This window comes from Sus scrofa, chromosome 6, assembly GCF_000003025.6.
Source record: "Sus scrofa isolate TJ Tabasco breed Duroc chromosome 6, Sscrofa11.1, whole genome shotgun sequence".
Classification (NCBI taxonomy): domain Eukaryota; kingdom Metazoa; phylum Chordata; class Mammalia; order Artiodactyla; family Suidae; genus Sus; species Sus scrofa.
The window spans coordinates 30694518-30718803 of NC_010448.4; the positions used below are offsets into that span (position 1 = coordinate 30694518).

Genomic DNA, 24286 nt, shown 5'->3' on the forward strand with positions numbered 1-24286 from the left:
CTTGGATTCAGCCCTTGACATCATGTCCCAGGGTAAATGGAGTTATTTTCCTCATGAAGATATTATGACAAATGAATTCTACTTTTACCCACTTGATTTACGACATGGATTTATAATATTATATGTTTCATGTGGAACACTATAATTTGATTTCTGTCTATACCACAGCATGCTCACCAGCAAAAGCTGAGTTGTCATCCTTCGCCATATACTGACTCCCCCGACCCACTCCCCCCCTCCTTCCCCTCGAACCACCAATCTGTTGTCTGTATCTGTGTGGTTTTTTCTTTCTCTTTTGTTTTGTTTGCTTACTTATTCACTTTCTATATTCCACATACTGAAATCATATGTTATTCGTCTGTCTCTGTCTGACTTATTTCAATTAATATCTTTGGGGGCAAGTCTTAATCCTCAAAAAGTAATAACAGGGTCTAATGGAGCTCAACTGAAAGAGATCACCCTCGTGCATTATCTTTTCAGATTCAAAAGTACCTAAATTCCAGAGGAAACTAATGACATACAAAGAATTGGGGAGAAAATTTTCCAAATAGATTGGAGCTCAGAGATTCAGATTTTCTACTTTTTTTTTTTTTTTCTTTATGATGCTCACATTTCACACGGTAATTTTCTCCTCTCTCTCGCTCTCTCTTTTTTTTTTTTTTTTTTTTTGGAAGGGCCTATGGAGGTTCCCAGGCCAGGGGTCGAATCAGAACTGCAGTTGCCAGCCTACACCACAGACACAGCAACACAGGATCCGAGCCTTGTCTGCGACCTACACCACAGCTCATGGCAACGCTGGATCCTTAACCCACTGAGCGAGGCCAGGGATGGAACCTGACTCCTCATGGATACTAGTCAGGTTCATTACCGCTGAGCCACAACGGGAACTCCACACACAGTCATTTCTCGATGCTGTGTCTTGTATTTACTCCTCGAGCGCCTAGAAAAATGCTCTGTGCAGATTAGGTTTACTCATGCATCTGTTCTCCACCATTTGTTGAGCTGTTTATGTGCTGAGATTGAACAGACTCAGCTGTATCCCTCCTCCTTTGGAGTGTGCAATCCGTGGGAGGTAAATTTAGATATTTACGGTTATGACGCTTGGTAAGAGCTATGAAAGGAGAATGAAGATGTACCTGGAGATCTGATTTAGACTGGAGGTAGGACAGGGTGGTCCGAAGAGGCATGGTGAGAGGAGTCTCCTTCGAAGATGGTCTTCCAGCTGATCCTTGACACATATGTATAGAACGTGACCAGGCAAAATCTCCGAGCTGGAGAGCCTGACATGGGGCTCAGAACTCTCACTCCTGTGGGAGAACCTCTGCAATATAATTATTCTCCAGTTTGTGGGTCACCTACTGGCAGGGGTGGGGGGTAGGGGTTTGAGATCTATCACAGGTGCGCCTCTCCTACCGTCTCATTGTGGTTTCTTCATGTCTTTAATTGTCAAAGACCTTTCTTATCGAGGGTTGTTGACAAGTGAGTTGTGATGCTGTTGTGCTCCCGAGAGGAGATGAACTCGAGGTCCTACTCTGCCAACTTGCTCTGGTCGGTACACCCGAAATTAACACCCCATGGTGAATCAGCTATATTTCAATGAAAAAAAGAACTTAACCAGGCAAAGAGCAAGAGGAAAAGTTTTTAGCAAGCCAGAGCATATGCAAAGACCCTCGGAAGAAAAGACACTAGTCAACTGGAGGAATTATCTGTCTTAAGCAATAGGAGGTGGAGTCAGCGAGAGAGAGAAGGAGCCAAATTAGGGAAGTTTTGCCAGGAAGGCATTGGAACATTATCCTGAGGTCAAAGGGAAAGCATTGATATTATGCTAAGTTTAATTTAACTTTATTAAAGCAATAAAGTTTCACGATCAAATTTATATTTTAAGGAGTTCCCGTTGTGGAGCAGGGGAAGGGAGTAAGGAGACCACCCGAGCTGAATTCCACATGAAAGTTGGCAATGTCTCAGATGAAGGTCCTGGATAGCTAGTGGAGAAACAGATCGAGAAGGGAGAGGGTTTTGTTTTGTTTTGTTTTGTTTTTTGGTCTTTTTGCCATTTCTTGGGCCGTGGCATATGGAGGTTCCCAGGCTAGGGGTCCAATTGGAGATGCAGCCACCAGCCTACGCCAGAGCCACAGCAACGCGGGATCCGAGCCGCATCTGCAACCTACACCACAGCTCACGGCAACGCCGGATCCCCAACCCACTGAGCCAGGACCCTGCCCCCCCCCACGCCGGATCCCCAACCCACTGAGCAAGGCCAGGGATCAAACCTGCAACCTCATGGTTCCTAGTTGGATCTGTTACCACTGCACCACGATTGGAACTCCGAGAAGGGAGAGGTTTTGCAGGAAGACTCGACAAGCCTTGGTAAGACTGAAGGCAGGTGGGGACTGGCGAGGGAGAGGAGGATCTCAAGGATGAATTCAGGATCTGCCTTCAAGCAGCCATTTACATAGAAGGAAAACTGTGAAGACCAGCGTTCTTGGAGGTGGAGACAAATGCATAAGTGAAGGAAGCCCCACAATGATTTCTTTAGTGTCTATTTAAGACTTCTGGACTCGCCAGTATTCCCGGAGTAGAAGACAGGACCCCGGGTAGCTAGAGGGTCAGGTCTTGTCCTCAGGAATTTATGATGATGTGGCACCCAGGTGTTTTCACAACAGCAGCACTTACATCCTTTTAACACCTGCTAGATGTCACATCTCTCCTGATGGGGGACCAATTTGCCGTTGGTCCCAAATTTCTATACCATTCAATGGCTTTTGATCACGAGTCTAAATCGTCCATCCACTTACCACCTGAAATGAAGGCATGGATCTGTTTTTCATCCCAAGTTAAGCTCTGCTACCCACATCCTCCCCCTGGCAACCACGGGGGTGTGTGGGGGGGGTGCGATTCTTAAGAGATATTTTAATAAGGTTTCTTGAGTCATTTCAATAAGTTCTTTAAAAGGAACGGTGTGGGTTTTTTTTTTTTCAGGAAGTAAACGATAGCATTTGTGCCATTGCAAATCATAATGGATTTCCATATTCTCTGCCATAAAGAACGCTTTTTTTTCTCTCTCTCTCTCTCTCAGAAAGGAAAATTAAGGTTGCTGTACCAGGGGATCACTTTCATTATCTTTAGCATACAAATGATCTTTTAAAAAGATTTTCTTCCTCTACATATGTACAGTATCAATGATATAATTTACATTGCATCTTTCATATTAACACTCTGATCCATCACCACTAACAATGCAGGGTCTTTGTGTGAGGGGCTGTCGGACAAATGTTTTAGCTTGTGAGAAGAAAATTGTTAGCATTTGAATAGAGAATGGTACAGGAAGGATTAATAGCCTACTTTGATGGATTAGAATGTAGGGAAATTGCTCAATATTAATATGAAAATGTTTGTGAATTGGTGGCAAGGTGCCGTCAATGGAAACTGATTATGTCTCCGAGGCGTTATCAGTTGAGACTTGACTCTTAGCAAAGACCTTCACACAAAAGGCTGATGAGGGGTGTGGAAGATGGCTGGCTGGGGAGCAGGGACAAAAACCCACCATTCAACCATTGGAGTCCTCCTGTCACTTTGGGGGCCTTTTCCATATTATTGTACATCTGTATATTAACATAGCTGAATACGTATTTGTAATAGAAGAGTAAGGAAAGTGTAGGCAGTGAGTCTTTATGTCTATAATTTTGCTTTTGTATCTTTGGAAACCAAATCAGGACCAAGCAGGTGGTTGTTACCTAGGCAGTCCAGCTCCCTTGAACTGAAATTTTTGTCTGTGCACAATGGTTTCCAAGATGGTAATTTGCTAGGATGGTTGACAGTTCCAAAACCATGATATAAAAATGGTTGTTTAATGCCAGGGTCGACGAGCACAGTCAGAACCAGCCTAATTTTAGAATGACGTCTGTGAGGTTTGGGGCTAGGTATTATAAAGTAATATTTGCAAAATTTCACTCTGGTGCTTTTAAAACAGCTGAAGTATTGATTTACCTTTGAAAATAGATTTCCTAGTAAAAGTTGCAAATTCACGGCCAAAGGGAAACTAATAAAGCTTTGTGGCCTCTACAAAAATCTGAAACAATAGCGGGCCCATTTTGCCCATCTGATGGGGTACCCACTAGCGCTGGGCAGTCTCATCCTCACCAGTCTTGTAATGCTGACGTTCATTCTTGCTGACTGGCATCAGAATAGAAATGACAGGCTGGACAGCGGGAAACACGGCTTTTAAAATCAAGCCACCAACTCTTCAAAAAACCAAGTGCTCAGTAGGGTCCTAGGAATATAGTTCTCCTATTTAATTTCATATTTAATCCTAGAGGAGGCTTTTTCAGTCACAGTACTATTGATATTGGGGGCAGAATAGTTCTTTGTGGTGGGTCCTGTCCTGAGCCCTGAATGAATCCAGCAGCATCTCTGGTCTCTACCCGCTAAATGGCAACAGCATCTCCCCCAGTTGTGATGACGGAGAATATTTTAGACGGGGCAAATGTCCCCTGCAGGACATAACCCACCTCTGCCCCTGCCCCCACCCCAGGTGAGAATCCTTGGGGTAAAGAAAAGAAAGGTAATTATGAGTTACAGAGGAATATTACTCTTGGAATGAAAAGTATAAGTAATGTGAAATTATTTTCTCCTTAAAAGGTGAGATTCTAGGATGTTTATTTATACTTTTTTTTTTTTTTTTTTTTTAAAGTAACACTAGGAGTTCCCATCCTGGCGCAGCGGAAATGAATCCAACTAGGAACCATGTGGTTGCAGGTTTGATCCCTGGCCTCGCTCAGTAGGATCAGGATCCGGTGTTGCCGTGAGCTGTGGTGTAGGTGGCAGACGTGGCTCGGATCTGGTGTTGCTGTGGCTGTGGTGTAGGCCAGCAGCCACAATTCCGATTAGACCCCTAGCCTGGGAACCTCCCTATGCTGTGGGTGTGGCCCTAAAAAAAAAGTAATACTAACTACCGGCTTTTGCATGCTAGTGATTTCCCTGGCGTCAAACACTTTAATATCGTTATATGACCTCAGAATAACCTGATGAACTGGGGAAAGTGATTCCCATTTAACAGGAGCTGAGGCTTCAGATGTTACGCCAGTAGCCCAAAGACAATTTGAATTTGCTAAGATGGCACAGACGGGACCCGAGTGGCTCTGACGCCTGTGAACTTCACCAGCTCCTGTGTTCCTGGAGGTGAGATCCTCACTTGGAACAGTTGCACTGCACCCCTCACAGCCTCCTGTGCTCCATGAAGCTCAGCCTCCACCCGCAGCCCCTAAAAGGAGCTCTGAGAGGCCAACTCCGTCCCAGGCTGTGGAAGGTTCCCCGGGCAACATGGCAGTGGGGGTGGGGATGGAGCACAGTGTGTTTTAAACCCCAGGCTCCCATTGGAGGGTGAGGCGTCGTTCAGCTCTCCCTGCCACCGTGCTCCTTTCTGGCTGCATTAAGCTGACCTCCCTGCTGTGTGGGCCCACTCCTGCAGGATGCAGAAGCCTGACATAACAATGCTAGGAATGATCTAGAAGCCTAGGGACCTCTGCAGTGCTTCTCTTTCCCCATGGTCTCTGTAGCAGAGATGCCTGAAAACAGTGACATCACTTTATCCTGTCCTGCTGTCTAGTAGTTTAAGCCTAGTTGGCACAGCTAAGTCCTGAGCCTGTACAAAAATCACTGCCCATCAGCATACATATGCCAGTTGGCATAGATTTTCAGGGAGGTCATAGAACCCACCAAGGGTTCTTTCCATAGACCCCCAGACTAAGGACCCATTTCCTGATGAGTCTGTGGGTTCTCCAGGAATTTTATTATAACTCAAAGTAGCCCTTTTTATAAAAAAGCAAGCAAGCAAGCAATCCATTTTGGACATACTGGCATCTAATTTGTAAAGATGAGCAGTTACAGTAACCAGGGAGGGTGCACTGGGGAGAGAAGTGACATCCTCCCTGGGCCTGGCAATGTGCATTTAAGAGAGCTGACAGTTTGCAAGGCAGGCTGTGGCAGACGTGTCCCCTGCGTGCCCCTGGGATTGGCAGCTTCATTATTGCTGTTGTCAGTGTGCGCAGTGCCGACCCCACGCGCCTGCTAGGCCTTTCCCAGGTAGAGATGTTCATTGTAACCTATTAATTCCCAGGCGAAGACAGAGTCAAGATAGAGGGCTGGCGGCTCTTAATCCCTCCGCTGGACTTTCTGCTTTAATCCCTCCTTGTCTGTGGTTCTGAAGTGCCAACTCTGTCCTGTCTGTTGTCATCTTGGCTCAGATTCTTCTCTTTTCCTTTTGAATTAAAAACTTTCCCCCGATGTTATTCATGTACCTACTTCTTTTTTAAAATTTTTTTATTGTTATTTCCCCAATCCAATTTTTTTTCTACTGTACAGCAAGGTGACCCAGTTACACATACATATATACATTCTTTTTTCTCACATTGTCATGCTCCATCATAAGTGACTAGACATTGTGCCCAGCGCTACTCATTGTGAATCCATTCAAAGGCAAGAGTTTGCATCTATTAACCCCAAACTCCCAGCCCATCCCACTCCCCCCATTCCCCCTTGGCAACCACAAGTCTATGATTTTCTTTTCTGTGGCAAGGTTCATTTGTGCTGTATATTAGTTTCCAGATATAAGCTATATCATACGGTATTTGTCTTTCTCTTTCTGACTTACTTCACTCAGGATGAGAGTCTCTAGTTCCATCCGTGTTGCTGCAAATGGCATTATTTTGTTCTTTTTTATGGCTGAGTAGTATTCCATTGTGTATATATACCACATCGTCCTCATCCAATCATCTATCAGTGGACACTTGGGTTGTTTCCATGTCTTGACTACTGTGAACAGTGCTGCAATGAACATGCAGGTGCATGTATCTTTTTTAAGGAAAGTTTTGTCCAGATATATGCCCAAGAATGGAATTGCTGGGTCATATGGTAGTTCTATGTATAGTTTTCTAAGGTTCATGTACCCAGTTCTAAAAGAATTCAATAAAACTCCTCCTTGCCTCGCCAAGTTCCCTATCCACCTGCCCCAGTCCCACTCTCTACAAGTGAGTCTTATTTTTTTCTGATATATCTCTGCATACATATTTCCTTGTTTCTAAATCACATTTGTATAGCTTTTTCTGTATTTTAAAGCCTATGTATTGTCTGCTAATTCTCCACTGTAAACTACTGAGGCTCTGGCCTTAATGCATTTCCCCACCACTGCCCCCAACATTCACATGTCTGGAGACACAGGCTCACTTCCAGTCACCTTCCTCCCAACTGAATTTGTATCTAGTTCAATATTCAGCATTTACTTTATTATGATCATGTCAACCCACGGCTGAGCCATTGATTATTTTATGAATTCATTTCCTGCTTTGCAATTCTTTTTGTTTTCCCTGGAGTTGCTAATAGCCTTGTTTTCTATTACCTCTCAGTAATTCATGGGTGGGCTGTCAAAACTGTGACTCTTCTCTCTACTTTTTTTTTTTTTTTTTTTTGTCTTTTTAGAGCCATACCCTTGGCATATGAAGGTTCGAAGGCTAGGGGGTGAAACAGAGCTGCAGCTGCTGGCCTACACCATGGCTACAGCAATTCCAGATCCTTAACCCAGCCAGCAGGGCCAGGGATCAAACCTGTGTCCTCATGGATACCTGTCAGATTCGTTTCTGCTGAGCCATGTCAGGAACTCCTCTCCACATTTTTAAACACACTTGTCATCTGATCAGTTCGGGATTCTTCTAGGAGACAGCCCTCTGGTCTCCAGCACCAGCCCATTCTCCTGCCCAGTCTGGACTGGTTCTCCTCTAGACTGGCTTCCTGATATTTTTCTTCACCATCATCCTTGGGGAATCTCTTTAATCTCCTTATTAGCTAGATCTTTGCTTCCTGTCCTTATCTTTGGTGGGCATCATCTAGTAACTTCTGACCATGGGTTCACGTCTTTTACATTCTCTGAGACTGAAAATGTCTTTTCTTAACCTCACCAACCAATGTCAAGGCTGCAAGCAACCCTATTTCAAAACTTCATAAAAACCTCTTATAAGTTCCCCCACTTATTACTCCGTGGGCATCATCAACATGTTTTGGGGGTCACAGACTTCTTCCAGTTCTCAGGAGCATTGAGAATATCCCTGAAATTTACTTCATGCTGACATCTCAGAATTAATAACAACCTGCCCTGTATCTCTCCTTACTGTTTAGTGAGCACTGCCATCAACATCCCCTACTGCAGGAGGCACGTAAACATTATGAGTCTTGTGACTGCGGAAGCTGAGGCTAACTCAGGACCACACTGTTTATAAATGCGGTCTCAGACACAGGATTTTGACTCCTGGTGAGTGCCAGGGAGTTTGGGAGACCAACAATGCCTGTGCTTATGGCACCAGGATATCAGAGGCATCATCAAATTTCAGTTTTGATGAACTTAGCAGAATTTTGCTAAGGATTTCAAATACTTAAGGCATTCTTCCAACAAGTTACTTTTCTTTTTTGTATCAGCCAACATTTTTGTATATGTGTGTATATATATATATGTGTGTGTGTGTGTATGTATATGGTATACGGAGGTTCCCAAGCTAGGGGTCTAATCAGAGCCATAGCTTCCGGCCTACACCACAGTCACAGCCACACCAAATCCAAGCCATGTCTGTGACTTACACCACAGCTCACGGCAATGCCAGATCCTTAACCCACTGAGCCAGGCCAGGGATTGAACCTGCGTCCTCATGGATACTAGTCGGATTCGTTTCCATTGCGCCAGGACGGGAATGCCATGTTTTGTATTTAACGGTTTTGAGGTCTGTATGGTAAGTCAAGGGAGCACAGTATGATCATGGTTAGGGTTCCTAAAGAACTTAATCAGTTTTGCTTCAAGTTAGTGGATTTATTCTCCCACAAACCCCCATCTACTTACCTACTCTACATGATAAAATGAAATTCATTTCTATAATTATGCTTAAGTTCAGTCCATCCCAGGAAACTAACTTTTAGGCATTGACCAAAAACTCCTGCCAGAATGTTCTGTGAACTCGAGTTTGGCACTTTCCATCTGCATCTACACAGACCGAATCATGAGCCACTGCAGCTGCGGAGCCTCAACTCCCCCTGAAAGGAGCTCAGGGTGGAGATCAGAAGGGAGGCCCTCTGTGCTCTGGAAAAAGTGGCAGAACAGGTCTTCAGATAGTTAGAGATTTCCAGGAAAAGGTTTTATGAGCCCAATTCTTACATCTCCTTATATCTAGCAAAGCACGAAAATCCTCCATGGTGAGGTCTGCTCCTCGTGACTAGTAGTAACCTTCATGAGACCTGCAGCAAACTCCTGCAACATGTGTGCCTGGCTGCATGCACCTCCCCTTTCACCAAAGTCACATGTATACTGACCTTCCCTCCTACCTCTTTGGAGTGGGATTTCAGAGCTCTCGGAAATGCTGCTTCCTGGGCTATAATCCTCATTTTGCCCCAAATAAAACTTAACTTTCAACTTTGAAGTCGTACATTTTTTTTTAAGTTCTACCAACTGAACAGTTTCAAAGGGAGGTAAGGGTTTTTTTTTTGTTTGTTTTCGGTTTTGGTTTTGGTTTTTGCTTTTTAGGGCCAAACCTGCAGCATATGGAAGTTCCCCGGTTAGGGGTAGAGTTGGAACTACACCTGCCAGTCTCTATACCATAGCCATGGCAATGTCAGCTTCTAGCCGCATCTGCGACTGATGCCAGGGATCGAACCCACACCCTCATGGATACTAGTAGGATTCGTTTCTGCTGCACCACAATAGGAACTCCTGAAAGAGTTCTAATTTACTGGGGAGAATTTTTCAACCTATGTTCTCTCTCTCTCTCTGATATTTTCCCCTGATTCCTTCTACCACGCTTCCTTCCACCATGCTAGGGAGCTGGTGTTTCTGATGGTGGTAGGAAAAATCTAAAGAATAAAATTCCACTGACTTTTATCAGAGTGTATGAACCGTTTTTGGTTTCCAGGCAGAGGAAATAGCAAGTGCAAAGGCCCTGGGGCCCTATATTGAGGCTCCCGTTCCCTCAATGTTCTTTCTCAGGTAATTTTTAACATCATTAAAAAGTAATCCCTGCTGAAGTATGCTAGTTTTTTTGTTTGTTTGTTTGTTTGTTTTGTCTTTTGCCATTTCTTGGGCCGCTACTGCGGCATATGGATGTTCCCAGGCTAGGGGTTGAATCGGAGCTGTAGCCGCCGGCCTACACCACAGTCACAGCAATGTGGGATCCGAGCTGCATCTGTGACCTACACCACAGCTCCCCAACCCACTGAGCAAGGCAGGGACCGAACCCGTAACCTCATGGTTCCTAGTCGGATTCGTTAACCACTGAGCCACAATGGGAACTCCCGTATTCTAGACTAATGTGGTTCCAAAATAGGTTGAAAAACATGTTTTAGAGACTATACCTTAATCCAATATGGAAGAGAAGTAGAATTTCTGATCTTGGCAGGCAGGAGACATCTGTATTTTTCAGCCATGGAGAACAGCTCCCCTGGGGAAGCCACAAGGTACAAATGAAGCAAGAAAATCTTTGTAATCAGGAGACCCAGTTGTTAACTCCTGCTCTGTCCTTATCCTGGCTATGTGATCAGAGTCGCTCCTTACAGTTAATTGAGATAATATAAAACATGCATGCTTTAACCTGTATCTCAGATGTAGAGGGGTAGCAAAGCGCTTTGTAATGAGATGCTCTGTGTAAGACCTTGGCCCACCCATAAGCATCAAATGCATGTTCGTTTTTACCAAGTCATTTCACTTCTTAACATTTTCATGCCAACCTATAGCACTCTCACATAATTCCCTCACAGAAGGTATATTTCTGTAACTCATTTTTCCATACCTGCCCCAAACCAGCTTTTCTTTCCTTGGACAGAATCTGCATAAAATTAAAGGCATGTAAACGCGTGTATCAGTGAAGGCTTGGGGTTGCAAACATAGAGGTAGATTCCATTATCTTAAGGAGAAGGGGGAATTTAGTCCAAGTTTATCAGAGTGCAGCGTGGAATTGATATTCAAAACAGTAACCAATAGGGCCTGGCACCGTCCAATCAGAAGAGAGTTGGAACAGGTTCCTGGTGGCCTCCTGCTGCTCCAGGAGTTAACCCTTAGGTTTCCAGACCTTGGGGAAAGCTGGGCAGGTTCCAAGGGAGGAGCCTCAGCCAGAGCAGCAGGCAGATGCAACTGGGGAGCTTGGAGCCATGGCTGTTCCTGATGGGAGTGGAAGTACTTCCACATTTTCACTACTGGCCCAGGCTCACTGATGCAGGCCTGCTGAACATCAGCCCCTGGATGAGGGAGGGACCAAGAGAACCAGGCTGGAGAAAAAAAAATATTCAGAAATCCAGACAGTGGGGATGACGCTTCCACTATCTTTTATAAGACTCTGAACACCAGTGCTGGGAGACAGTCCCTAACTGTGCCTTCCTCTTTGTGGCATTCACACAGGATGCAAAGTCTTGCCTGGGAACGGCAAGCTGGCCAAGGGTAGGCATGCTCCCTGCCTGCCAGGGACTGAAGAAGCCCACACTGCTTCCTACCATGACACAGCCAATGGGATTGCTTTCAAGGAGAAAAGAGCTTTGGATGCTGGATAGCCAATGTTCCCCAGAATGAGGGTTTAAGGTTGAGACAAAGATGCTTCCTGTAAGGAGGTCTCTAAACCTGTTCCTTCTTCTTTCCCTCATCTAGAAGGAAACTCTGTAAACAAAATGCCATCATTGTCATTGCAAAAATACCTTAAAAAGCCACAAGGTGATCCACCTTGTGCTGCTGAGCTCAAGGTCACCTTGGGTTTTTATCTTGACTGCCATGCTTTCTTCTCATTAAAATACTTGACAAGAATTCTTTGCATGGATGAGCAGCTCCAAGCACCCCAGCCCCACACTGTTCTCACAAAGATGTTGTACTGTCATAGTAAATAATTGTGCTGCCGGCTGAAAACCGGTATCTGTGTTATACACACATTAACGCAGAAATCTGGTGTTTGTACAGATCCAATGCCGGAAGACACTGTATGATTTTTTGATGAAATAACATGTATTTTTTCCCCTTAGGTTACTTATGAGTGGCCTAAAAAGTAGGCTTTACATCTTTATTCATTTCTGGATCCCTATTGCACTTGGCAAAGAGCTTTTGATCATAGTTGATGGTTGAAAATGTTTATTGAATGGGACAGTGATATTGGAAATTGCAAGACTATGACTACGTTCTAAGTCTAAGAAGCTGTGTACAGGAGGAGGTCAAGTACAGCAGTTAGTGTTACGGGCAGGATGACCAACTCTCTTGGTTTGCCTGGAACTGGGAGGATGCCCAGGACACAGGACTTGCATGGGTGCAACTACTAAAGTCACAGGCTTGGGCACCAGACAACCTGAGTTTGAATTCTGGGTCTATTGCTTCTCGGCCTTTTGGCTAAGATCAAGTGAATTCTGGTTCTACCACTTAATCAACTGGGTGACTCAATCTTGTACGTGTAAAATGTAAATGATAACACTTTTATTATTGGGCTTTGGAAATCCAGATGCCAATATGCATCAAGTACTTAGGACCATGGTGGCTCATAGTCCATACTCAGCTAATGTGGACAAACAGTAAATTGTTATAACGCCTGACTATAAGTTCTTTCATCAGAGCTCAGGAGATGATTCCATGAATATCCTTCTTAGCCTTTGTAAGTCTTTTCTTTTTTTTAATTGCCACACCTGTGGCATATGGAAGTTCCCAAGCCAGGGCTTGAACCCCAGCCACAGCTACAACCTATGCCATAGCTGTGGCAACTCAGATCATTCACCCACTGTGCTGGGCTGAGAATCCAACCCAAACCTCTCTAGCCGCTGGAACCACTGCAGTCAGATTCTTTGTTGTTGTTGTTTTTTGTTTGTTTGTTTGGTTTGGTTTGGTTGGTTTTTTTGGCTTTTTGCCTTTTCTAGGGCCACACCTGCAGCATATGGAGGTTCCCAGGCTAGGGGTCCAATCGGAGCTGTAGCTGCTGGCCTACACCATAGTCACAGCAATGCCAGATCCTTAACCCACTGATCAAGGCCAGGGATCAAACCCGCAACCTCATGGTTCCTAGTCAGATTCGTTAACCACTGAGCCACGACGGGAACTCCCACAGTCAGATTCTTAACCCACTGTGCCACAGCGCCACAGTGGGAACTCCTGTAAGTCTTTTTAAAACATTGTGTGTTGTAAAATTTAAACAGTGAAGAGTTGTTGCCAAGTAGTGTTATTTTGAAACAGAGCGAATCAGTCTGTGCAGACACTGGTAAATAATAAGTCAAACTGGAAATCCTTTTGTATAATCACAACCCTGTTGTCACATGACACTGTCTGAAAAGATCTGTAGCTGTGGAGAAAATATCTTTTGTTTGTTTTTTCTTTTTACAGCTGCCCCTGCAGCATATGGAAGTTCCTGGGCTAGGGGTCAAATCAGAGCTGCAGCTGCCAGCCGGCCTACACCATGCCACAGCCACAGCAATGCCAGATCTGAGTCACATCTGTGACCTACACTGCAGCTTGTGGCAACACTGGATGTTTAACCCACTGGGTGAAGGCAGGGATTGAACCCACATTCTCACAAACGCTATGTTGGTATTTTTTTTCTGTGTGTGTCTGTGTGCCTTTTTAGGGCTGCGCTTGCAGCATATGGAGGTTCCCAGGCCAGGGGTCGAATTGGAGCTGTAGCCATCAGCCTACGCCAGAGCCACAGCAACGCAGGATCCGAGCCATGCCTGCAACGTACACCACAGCTCACGGCAACACCAGATCCTTAACCTACTGACCAAGGCCAGGCGTCGAACCTGTGTCCTCACAGATGCTAGTCAGATTCATTTCCACTGAGCCACAATGGGAACTCCTCCTATGTTGGGTTTTTAACCCACTAAGCCACAACGGGAATGCCAGGAAAATATCTTGAGATAAGTAATGTGATTCTACTTTTTTAGATGGCTCTTGTACTATCGGACTGTTTCCCCCCTCACACACACACAATTACACACATACCAACACACACACATACCCCAACACGGTGCCAGTTGTTTTTGTACCAGGCCCTTGAGGATTTCCCAAAATGATGGGGCGGGGGTGGAGGGAGAAGAAAAGGAAAGTGGGGGCGGGGAAGAGGGCAGGAAAAGCCTCTACTACCTAAATAAACACCATTGAAATGCCACTGTGACTCTGATCGCTTTGATTTCCCCTGTCTCCGAAGGAGATAGTCCTTATCCCCAATTTCCTGGACAAGCTGAAATCAACGGGTAAATATTTTGCCATCACTAGGACCTGATTTCCTCATCTAAGGATTCAGAAGGCTTTGGTCCACGTGGGAAAGAGCACGGGGACCTTATCATCTTACATGGAAGCCGGAGTGTGTGCTGAAGGCTAACCCAGGAAGGAATAAGCGTGGTCTGGAAGGCAGAGACTCGCCAGCTCTCTCTCTGAGCGTGTGTTCCCCTGAGCCGTGCTGCCCACATGCTGTTAGCCCAGCCTCGCTTTGAATTGGGTTTCGGCTACTTGAGCTCAGATCATGGGGATGAAAAGAAAAAACGGTCAATAATCTGAGGGTTCTGGTCTGTGCTGTCAAGTATGTGGGCGGGGGAATGCTGGTGGGGCTGAGTTCTGACTTTCTGTTACGTCCTTTCTGTTGTATTTGTCTTTCTCTTGGACTGTAAGATTACTCAGGATGAGTTGCACTCCTAGAATCATAAAGCAGCTGCTGTGTTTTCTTGTTTCCTTTTGCTTTTTATTTTATTTTTGGGTCTTTTTAGGATGCACCTGAGGCAAAGGGAAGTTCTCAGGTTAGGGCTCGATTCAGAGCTACAGCTGCCGGCCTACATTGCAGTCATAGCAACGCCAGATCCTTAATCCACTGAGAGAGGCCAGGGATCGAACCCACATCCTCACGGATCCTAGTCGGTTTGTTACCACTGAGCCATAGCAGGAACTCCTCCCTTTTGCTTTTTAGAAGAAAGAAGTAAAGCAACAAGAAGCAAGTTCATAGCAACCTTTAGTTAAAACGGTGTGAAAGGGGTTCCTAGCCTGGGAAACACACAGGCTGTGCGTATGGCCCTAAAAAGATTAAAAAAAAAAGTGTATAAAAGAAACAGGGTATGATATAGTGTTAGGGTTACCATGTAGGTGTTTCTAAAAGTGGGTCAATTGCGACTGAAGTGAGTGAAAAGATTTTAGATGGAGTATTAAATAACAGAGATTTCCATAGTGATTAGAACTTTCCTTTTTCCCTTTTAATCCTTCTATCTACATCTAGAAGACAATCTCTGTTGGGTGCCAGTATGTCTCTTGATATCCCTGGAACACTTGCTAAGCTGCCCCCTTTAGCAAAGATCAGTGGCCTAAGGTTTAACTCTTAGGTAGGCAATGTAATCTATCTGGGATTTGATAACATTTTTGCCTTTTAATTACTCTTCATATTTGCCTTCTTTTCCATTTATTGCACTGCACAACAGATTAAAAACAAATAAGTGTGCCTATTTAAAGAAACCATTAAGTCATTGTAGTAAGGTAAATGCATCCATATGTCAAGAATCATGAAGGTTGTCCATAAACAGCCCAATTTTAGGATCCAATCATCAGGTCCTTTACTATGAAGGGACAGAGGAATTCTTCCATTCATACATCCATTCACCCGTGTACCCATTCATCCAACTTCCATCCATCCGTCTATCCATCCAACAAGTATTTATTGAGTATCTACTATGTCGTGCTAAACTTCATGGTTCACAGGGCAAAGGAGTGGTAAGGGTGTTAGCGAGCAATCAAAGAAACAAATAGGCATATAAAAAATGTCAGAAATAAAAGGAAGAAAACGTTTTTAAAAAACCAAAGGAACTAGAGATTGATAGAAGTGAAGGTTTTGGAGTTCCTGTCGTGGCTCAGCGGTTAACAAACCCAACTAGGATCCGTGAGGACAAGGGTTCCATCCCTGACTTCGTTCAGTGGGTTAAGGATCTGGCGTTGCTGTGGCTGTGGTGTAGGCTGGCACCTGCAGCTCCAATTGGACCCCTAGCCTAGGAAGCTCCATTTGCCAAGGGTGTGACCCTAAAAAGACAAAAAAAAAAAAAAAACAAAAAAACAAAAACTCAAACCCAAAGGAAGCGAAGGTTTTATTTTTGACAGAGCCCTCTGAGGAGATGCCATTTGAGCAAAGCTGGAATGAGACGGGTGTGAACTCTATATATCTGAAGGAAAAGCATTTTACAAAGATGGAACTGTCAGTGCAAAGTCCTGAGGTGATGTGGCTGTAGTGGAGTGAAAAGGGGCAGGGCTCAAGATGTGACTGAAGATCTGGGCAGGAGTTGGGTCATGAAGGACCTTATCAGCCACTATAATAATTTTATTTCCAGTGACATGGGAGCCGTTCGAATATTTTGAGCAAAGAAAAGATGATCAATTTACATTTTTAAAGGCCATTCTGGCTGCTGTGTGGAGAAGACACTGGGGGTGGGGGTGGGGGAAACACAAGGAGGCTCCCGCAGGCTGGTCCAGGCTGCGGTTTCTACCCAGAGGCTGGTGTTCAGAAATATGAGCCCCCAAAGCTGGGGACCTTGGTGACTATTTCTAAGGGATGAGTGAAAACTGCGTAAAACTCTCCCATTTTTCTCTGCTGAATGGTCTCCACAGATCTCTCATCTCAAACGCGCATGGGATTGAACCATCTGCAAGTCTAGCTAGTGTTAGGGTCTCTCCATCCTACACCTCTAAACAGGGGTTCAAGAGAAGCCAACTTCTCTTCTCATCTCAGCAAAGAAAGCCCACATCTGACCAAGGACAGAATGAGATGACCAGGAGATGGCACACAATTCTCTTAAAAAAACCTGTCATATAATCTCTCTTCCTTCAGGCCTCACCCCTCTGGTGCTCCAACCCCTTCCCTGTTGAAAATCACCATAGACGCTCTTAATCTACTTCCTTGGACTTATCTTTTGGGCTCCATCAGCCAGTTCTTATGATCTGATGACATAAGATATGCTCAGCAAGCTGAGTGCCAGGACCGCCAGCTCACCACGTTAAAATGGAATTATCAGGCTGAAATCAGAAGCCATTTAAATCTTCAACAAGCTCTCACTCTGGCTGTTGATTCAGGAAACTCTGCTTTCCCAGGCACCAGTGTATTCCTGACAGATGCTTTGCCTGAATGGAGGCAGTCTCTTCAGAGGAGTGATTTACAAATATTGAACGAGGCTCACACATCATGAATCTGCAAATCTCTTGGTCCTGTTTCTTGGGAAACCCCAGAAGAGAAAAATCCACGCAAAGTGCATCGGAAGTATATCTTATCCTTATCCTTCAGGGAAGAGTGAGACGGCCCCTTAGCGTGTTGTATTCCCCAGAAAGCTTTCCAAAGTACTTGATTCTTCAACTAGTGAGCTCAAGTGTAATCATCACCATGACAATAACACAAAAGCTTTTTTTTTTTTCTTTTCCTTTTCTTTTTTTTCTTTTTAGGGACGCACCAGCGGTGTATGGAAGTTCCCAGGCTAGGGGTGAATCAATTGAAGCTGCAGCTGCTGGCCTACACCACACCCAAAACGGGGGAATCTGAGCCACGTCTGTGACCTACACCACGGCGTACAGCAACACTGGATCCTGGACCCACTGACTGAGGCCTGAAATCGAACCCACATCCTCATGGATACGAGTTGGATTTGTTTCTGCTGAGCCATAATGGGAACTCCACACAAGAACTATTCTATTTTCAACACAGCAGCTTCCGTCATCCTGGCATAAAGTAAGTCACCGCAGGTCTCTCCTACTCTCTAAACAAGCCGATGGTTCCCATATCCTGGTAAAGTCCAAAGTCTCCCGAAGCTCCCCTGTTCTTCCTGATCTGATCCTCTCTCACATCAACAATGTCATCTCCCACCATCTTGCTCTCCCTTATTTTCTCCAGCCACACTGGTCCCCTTGCTGCTTCTCGAGACTCTAGGCATGCTCTCGCCTTAGGACTCAGCACTGCCTGGTCCCAATGCTTGGAATGACCCCATCCACCATATCCTTTGGCTAACTCATTCAATCCCACCAATCTTGGCTTACATGTCACCATTTTCTCCAGTCTGAACTTGACTATCCTGTGCCCCCCTACTGCTGATCTTCTTTCCCCCTCACTCTTGTTTTTTTTTCCATCCTGTTTTCACCTACATTCCATGTGACTGCCTTGTTGTTTATTATATATAATAACAAATATCAGCTCCACAAGGTTAGGGGTTTTTTTGTTGCCATTCTGTTTTGTTCACCAATGTATCCCATATACCTCAAATGCAGTCTCTTAGAAGCTCAGCAAATAACTGTTGAATGTAGAATGGCTAAAATTTGTTGGATGCTTAGTATATGCTTTTTTTTTTTAATTAAAGTATAGTTGATTTATAGTATTGTGCCAATTCTACTGTACAGCAAGGTGACCCAGTCATACACATATATACATTCTTTTTCTCGTATTATCTTCCATCATGTTCTATCCCAAGAGACTGGATGTCGTTCCCTCTGCTGTATAGCAGGACCTCATGCTTATCCATTCTACGTGTAATAATTTGCATCTACCAACCCCAAATTCCCATCTATGCCCCCCCCAAGAATGTTCTCTATGTCTGTCTGTTTCGTAGATGGGTTTATTGTGCCTCTATGCTCTATTATTGTGAGCACTCTACAGTGTACAGATATAATACTTAGCAATCCATGAGAGTTTTACGAGTGAAAAAAAATCAAAGAAAAGAGAGGTGGATTCATCTGAAGGGTCACACAGCAGCTACTAGATGATGGAGCCAGGATGCAAACCCAAGAAGTCTTAGAACACTAGTTCTTAACTATACCAACTAAATTGAAACAAGCAATGCCAAGAAGAGGAGGTGCACACTCAGGGAAGTTTTCCTCCCTGTGGACATTGGCTTGCTGCTCCTACATTCATTCTCTTCATTGAATCACACCCAATTTTCCTCTAAGGATTCCCTCCTTCCTCTGCTTTCTGTCTACAGGACTCCATTCTTGAGGAGAGCAAGCCAATCAGCGCTGGTGATCCTTGGGCCTTGGTGATTGGCTCAGGGGTGGTCATGTGACCTGATCAGCGCTGAGAATGCTGGGACAAGAGGGCTTCACTGTTGCAGGACCCAGAAGCTGGGGAGCTGGGAAGCTGATGGAACCATCCTGTGAGCTTAGACGGAGGTAAGTCTGCGGTGGAAAACCTCCATCGCTGAGGGAGTAGAGTCAGTAAGCGTCGGAGAGGCCCTGGGGCTGACCACTGGACTTGTCTGAGGTCCTGAGGGCTGCTTCTCACCGTTCCCGTATCCTCTGTAGCTAAAAGCGTCTCTCTACAGGATATTGCCCTTTTGATTTTCCTCTTTGATTTCTCTTCTTTTTCTTTCTTTCTCTTTTTCTTTTTCCTACTTTTCTCTCTTCTTTCCCTCCTTTCTTCCTCCCTCCCTCCCTCTCTTTCTTTCTCTCTTTCTCTCTCTTCCTCTCCTTCCTTCCTCTCTCCCTTCCCTCCCTCCCTCTTTCTTTCTTTCTTTCTTTCTTTCTTTCTTTCTTTCTTTCTTTCTTTCTTTCTTTCTTTCTTTCTTTCTTTCTTTCTTTCTTTCTTTCTTTCTTCTCCCTCTCTTCCTCTTTCCCTTTTCTTTCCTCCCTCCTTCCTTCCAGATTATGTAGACATATTTAATATTCCTCTTCTATAGATGAAGACACTGGCTAGGAAATCTGCACAGGGTCACCCAGTTGACAAGAGTCCAGTTTCAAACCCCAGCCATCTGATTCCAGCTCATGTACCCTTAATCATTAGGCAACACCACCTCCCTTATGGAGGACAGAGGTTTGTGTGGGGCAGGCCAGAGTGAATGAATAGAGGAAGAAAGGGTGGCTACAGAGTCAGCCGCTGTAAATGCAGGTATCTGTGTAAGGGGCAGCCTAGCTCAGTGATTAAGAACTGAGCTTTGGATTCGGCCTCTTAATATATTAGCCATGCAAACTTGATACATTCATTAACCTCTCTGAGCTCTTGAATTCTCATCTATACCATGAAAATCATAGTACCTTGATATTTAACATACTTCTTGAAAATGTGTTGCCCTGTTTAACTGAGAAGATGGCTACAAAGAGTTATCCTGTTATTTGGTACGTAAGTGAAAGCCACTATGATAATAACATTTATGTATAATTACTGTTAACGTTTTTGTAACGTTTTTAATAACATTATTAATCATTCTCAGACTCCTCATGCCGGCCAGCGGTCATCTGAAGACGGGCAAAGTGTGTTTTCTCCTTTGCGACTTTAGCCGACAGCCCCCCTTCTAGCTTTACCCTCAGAGTTGAGACCACCTACATGCTCCTGAAAAAAATCCACTTAAATTATGGCAATTGAATTTTGCCATCTTTAGGAGGGAAGAGTACCATGTGCAGCCTTCAGGATGTACCTGTGTTTAAAAAGATATTCTCAGAAGTACGCCCTTGTCCCAGTGAGGGACGAATTAGTCTGAGTCCTTCCCCAGGTGATGTCAAGCAGATGCTTCATTCAGAATTGGCAACCTGGCTACGAAACCACTGGTACTGTGCCATGGGCATAAACCTGTGCAGCCTGGGGTTGGGGTGGTGGGGGGGTACAAACAGGAAGCATCTCCCAGATCTCAGATTAAGGCAGCTGTGGAAAATAGCATGGTGATCGATGTCGTCTCCACATGGAGGTGCGTTTCTTGCAAAGCCTTTCCTTTCTATCCTAAGAAAAATGGAATGCTTTGGCTAATCGTCTGCCACAGCAAGAGTGTTTTTTAAAATACGCGTGTTTTCAGTGTGTCAGTTTAGTTGCGCGTTGTAAATCATTTTTTGAGACTTTCTGGGGATAAAAAAAACAGCTTCCCTCCCCGTTCCCCCCCAAAAAAATGCTTCTCTCTGACGTGAGCCATCAGAAGTCACCAGACCTGTTTTACATTTGGGGGTTTCCAGCGCCCCGCCTTCCTTCCCCACTGCCTGTAACGATGCAGTTGTAGTTAACGTTTCCAAAGGAGTTTTACCTCTGTGTGTCAGCACCGACCAGAGGACTATTCGAAGTTATAGCAGTTTCCATTTTCTTCCCAGTATTCCTTTCTGCTCCTACTTTTTCTTTAAAGAAAGAAAAAAAAAAAAACAACTTGACTTAAGAAAACTCGATCCATTTGGAACAGACTATTCCTTCCTGTGCTCCCCAGACCTAAGATGTGGCGTCTAGTAAAAGGCCTAGAAGATTCCAGGGAGGGGGAGGGGAAGAGGCCCAAAGAGAGCAAAGGTGAATGGGGCCATCTCCATGGGGGACGGTCAATAACTCTCTTACCCTTTATGCTGTGGGACAGGGGCTCATTTGCTCGATTTGGGGTGACAGCAGCCGGTTTTGTTACAGCGGAGCTGGAGTTTTAAATAAATGCTGCTCTCCGCAGTCGTTATCTTAGCCCTGGGAGGGCATGGAAATCGGAGGCGTTTTGGCCAAGGCAGCATAAATCCAGGGTTTGTGAGAGGCCGACCCAGCCAGGGAGGAAGGAATGCACAGTTTTCCTTTGACGGTGTGATTTCCTGCTCCTCGCTGGAGAGGTTGTCTGGACTCATGCAGAAGCAAAAATCTGCATCAATTACTTGAAAGGAAACCAACCCTATTCCTGAAGGTTTCGCAGCAGAAATATTCATTGTTGAGAAAGTGGAAGAAGGAAAAAAAATTAAAAAAAAAAACACGCCTAATGAACTTCCCTCTCTTCGGTGTTTTCAAAGGCCTCTTGTACTAGTGGCTCCTTTTTTTTTTTTTTTTTTCCTTACACAGTTCTTAGCAACTCTCATTAGCCCCTCAATAAATGCTACTTTAAGGGCTTGTAACTTTGTCATTAAATCTTCACTCCAAGATGAATTAAGGTTGCAACCAAGAAATGCCCTCCCCACCCCCGGCGAGCTTCTTGACAATCACCAAAAAGGCAGGAAAATAGATGTGCGGGGGATTTTTAGTACTCGTTGACGTGCCTTCCTGTCAAATCGTGATTAATTCGGGGCCACTTAAGTTTTCCAAACTTTCATCCATAATGGGCACGTTGACATTTTTATTTGAATCTCTTTACGCCATCCAAAATAATCTCCTTCAGCAACAGAAACTGCGGGTTAATTGCCACAGAGCAGCTGTTACCTCCTCTCCGCCGACAGCCTTGTGCAGGATGGTTGTGAGCTTGGTGCCTGTGGAACACACAGGCCAGCGACAGCGGTGCGTCAGGTGGATTGATTGAATGGCCCCCTTGTTCCTGACTGTCCGTGTCTACACCAGTCTCGGGGCCAAACAAAGCCCTCTGCCTCTAAATATAGCGTTTTCTCTGGCCCTGGACCCTCACTGTCTGTTTTTCCATCCTTCCACGCTCCAAAGCAAATATAAGAGAGCCCCCTTTTAACATGACTGATTTTTTTTTTACCCAGATTTGCATATTCCTTGGGTCAGACTGCATCCTGGAAATAGAAGTTCATGCCCAATTAATCAGATTTTCTGGTTAACTGCAGGCTAACCAGAAGACAGCTTTGAAAATTCAGCCCTACTCCATCCAAAGTTGTCTGAGAATGTGTTCAGACACTTTCAGAAAAGCAGAATCTCGGAACTGCATGGGAAACAGGCATCTGTGAGCACAGCTCCCTCTGAGGCGGAAGGCAGCCCTTATGGATCTGAGTTACCTGGGCTTTCAGTCTTCTGCACAAGCCATTCCAATGTTGGACACTTCTTATTCTTGGGTATTTTCTTCTTGTATTCTCTGCCTTAATGATTCGCGAGGTCCCGTGAATTTTTTAACTGTTCACTTAATAACGGGGAAGCCCAAGACCTTCAGGCTCCCACATTGACCATTGTCTTATGCAGTGGAGATTCCAGTGCCTGGGTGTGATGGGGTGGCCCTGTTGGAGCAGTGACCCATCTGAAGCCATCACGGACACGCCACGTTTTTTCTTACTACCCACTCTTTTCCAAGAGTGGGCCTAGCTACACCGATCGATATTGGGAATCCAGGTGCATGAGGTCTGTTCATCACTTTTGCATTCTTGTGCACGGGACGGAAAGCCCTTACCAAATGTTGGTATAACTTGAGGCCACAAAAGAAAGCGAAAAGAAAGAAAAAATGGCTAATTTAAAATCATCGATCTACTCTTTTCAGGTTGAAAAGTAATATGTGTTATAATAAGTTCAGACAATACAGAAAAGTAAAAGCAAGTTCCCCAAAGTCCTGAAGAAATATTTTGCAATTATATATATATATATATATATATATATATATATATATATAAAAGCATCTGACCCAGGTGGAGGTGGTATGGCCTTGAACCTAGACATGATTACAGGTCCGGCGTCTACAGTTTAAATGGTTGACCTCACCACCTGCTTCCTCTGTCTTCCAAGCATTGATGGAAACTCCAATCAGCCTTCCAGTTCCCCTGGAAGACCCAGCTATGAGCAGTGATTCAAGGACATCTAGGGTCATGACAGCCACAAACCCTTCTAGGCCCCACAGTTCTATCTTTGGTTCAAGTGGACACCAGAATCCCATACATTGGTGCTGGATTTGTTTAGCTCAAGGTGAGGAGTTGCACAGCACACATGTGGTCAGTCATCTGTACGCTTAGCCACCCAGCCTCAGTGTGGCCTTGAATTCTTCTCACAACAGGCTCTGTGAACCACCAGGCAACTGGAGTGGGTGCTAGACCAGCACCCATTTGCTTTCCTTTGTTACTCTAGCTTTGGGATTAAGCAACTCCATGGGCTGCTGGAGAGGGTGTGGAGAGAAGGGAACCCTCCTGTTTTGCTGATGGGAATGTACGCTGGTACAACCACTATGGAAAACAGTATGGAGATTGCTTCAAAAACTAAATATAGCACTATCCAGCAATCCCATTCCTGGGCATATATCCAGACAAAACTTTTCTTCGAAAAGATGCATGCACCTGTGTGTGCATAGCAGCGCTATTCCCACTAGCCAAGACACGGAAACAACCTAAATGCCCACCAGCAGATGAATGGATTAAGAAGATATGGTACATATTCACAGTGGAATACTACTCAACCAAAAAAAGAACAAAATAATGCCATTTGCAGCAACAGGATGCAACTAGAGATGCTCATACTAAGTGAAGTAAATCAGAAAGAGAAATATAGATACCATGTGATATCACTTATATGTGGAATCTAAAATATGGTGCAAACGAACATAGCTACAAAAAGAAAAACAGACTCAAAGAGAACAGACTTGTAATTGCCAAAGGGGAGGGGAAGGGAATGGGATGGACTGGGAATCTGAGGTTGGTAGATGAAAACTATTATATTTAGAATGAATC

General features: G+C 44.6%; 1 long non-coding RNA gene across 3 annotated transcripts in view; it reads right to left on the reverse strand.

Moving 5' to 3' along the window:
* Window positions 1-24286, reverse strand: part of LOC110260952 — a 193376-nt gene that overhangs the window by 36724 nt on the left and 132366 nt on the right. For all 3 annotated transcript variants that reach the window (XR_002344595.1, XR_002344593.1, XR_002344592.1), the window contains one exon: window positions 10381-10466. This is a non-coding gene — a long non-coding RNA (uncharacterized LOC110260952). The remainder of the gene's footprint in view (window positions 1-10380; window positions 10467-24286) is intronic.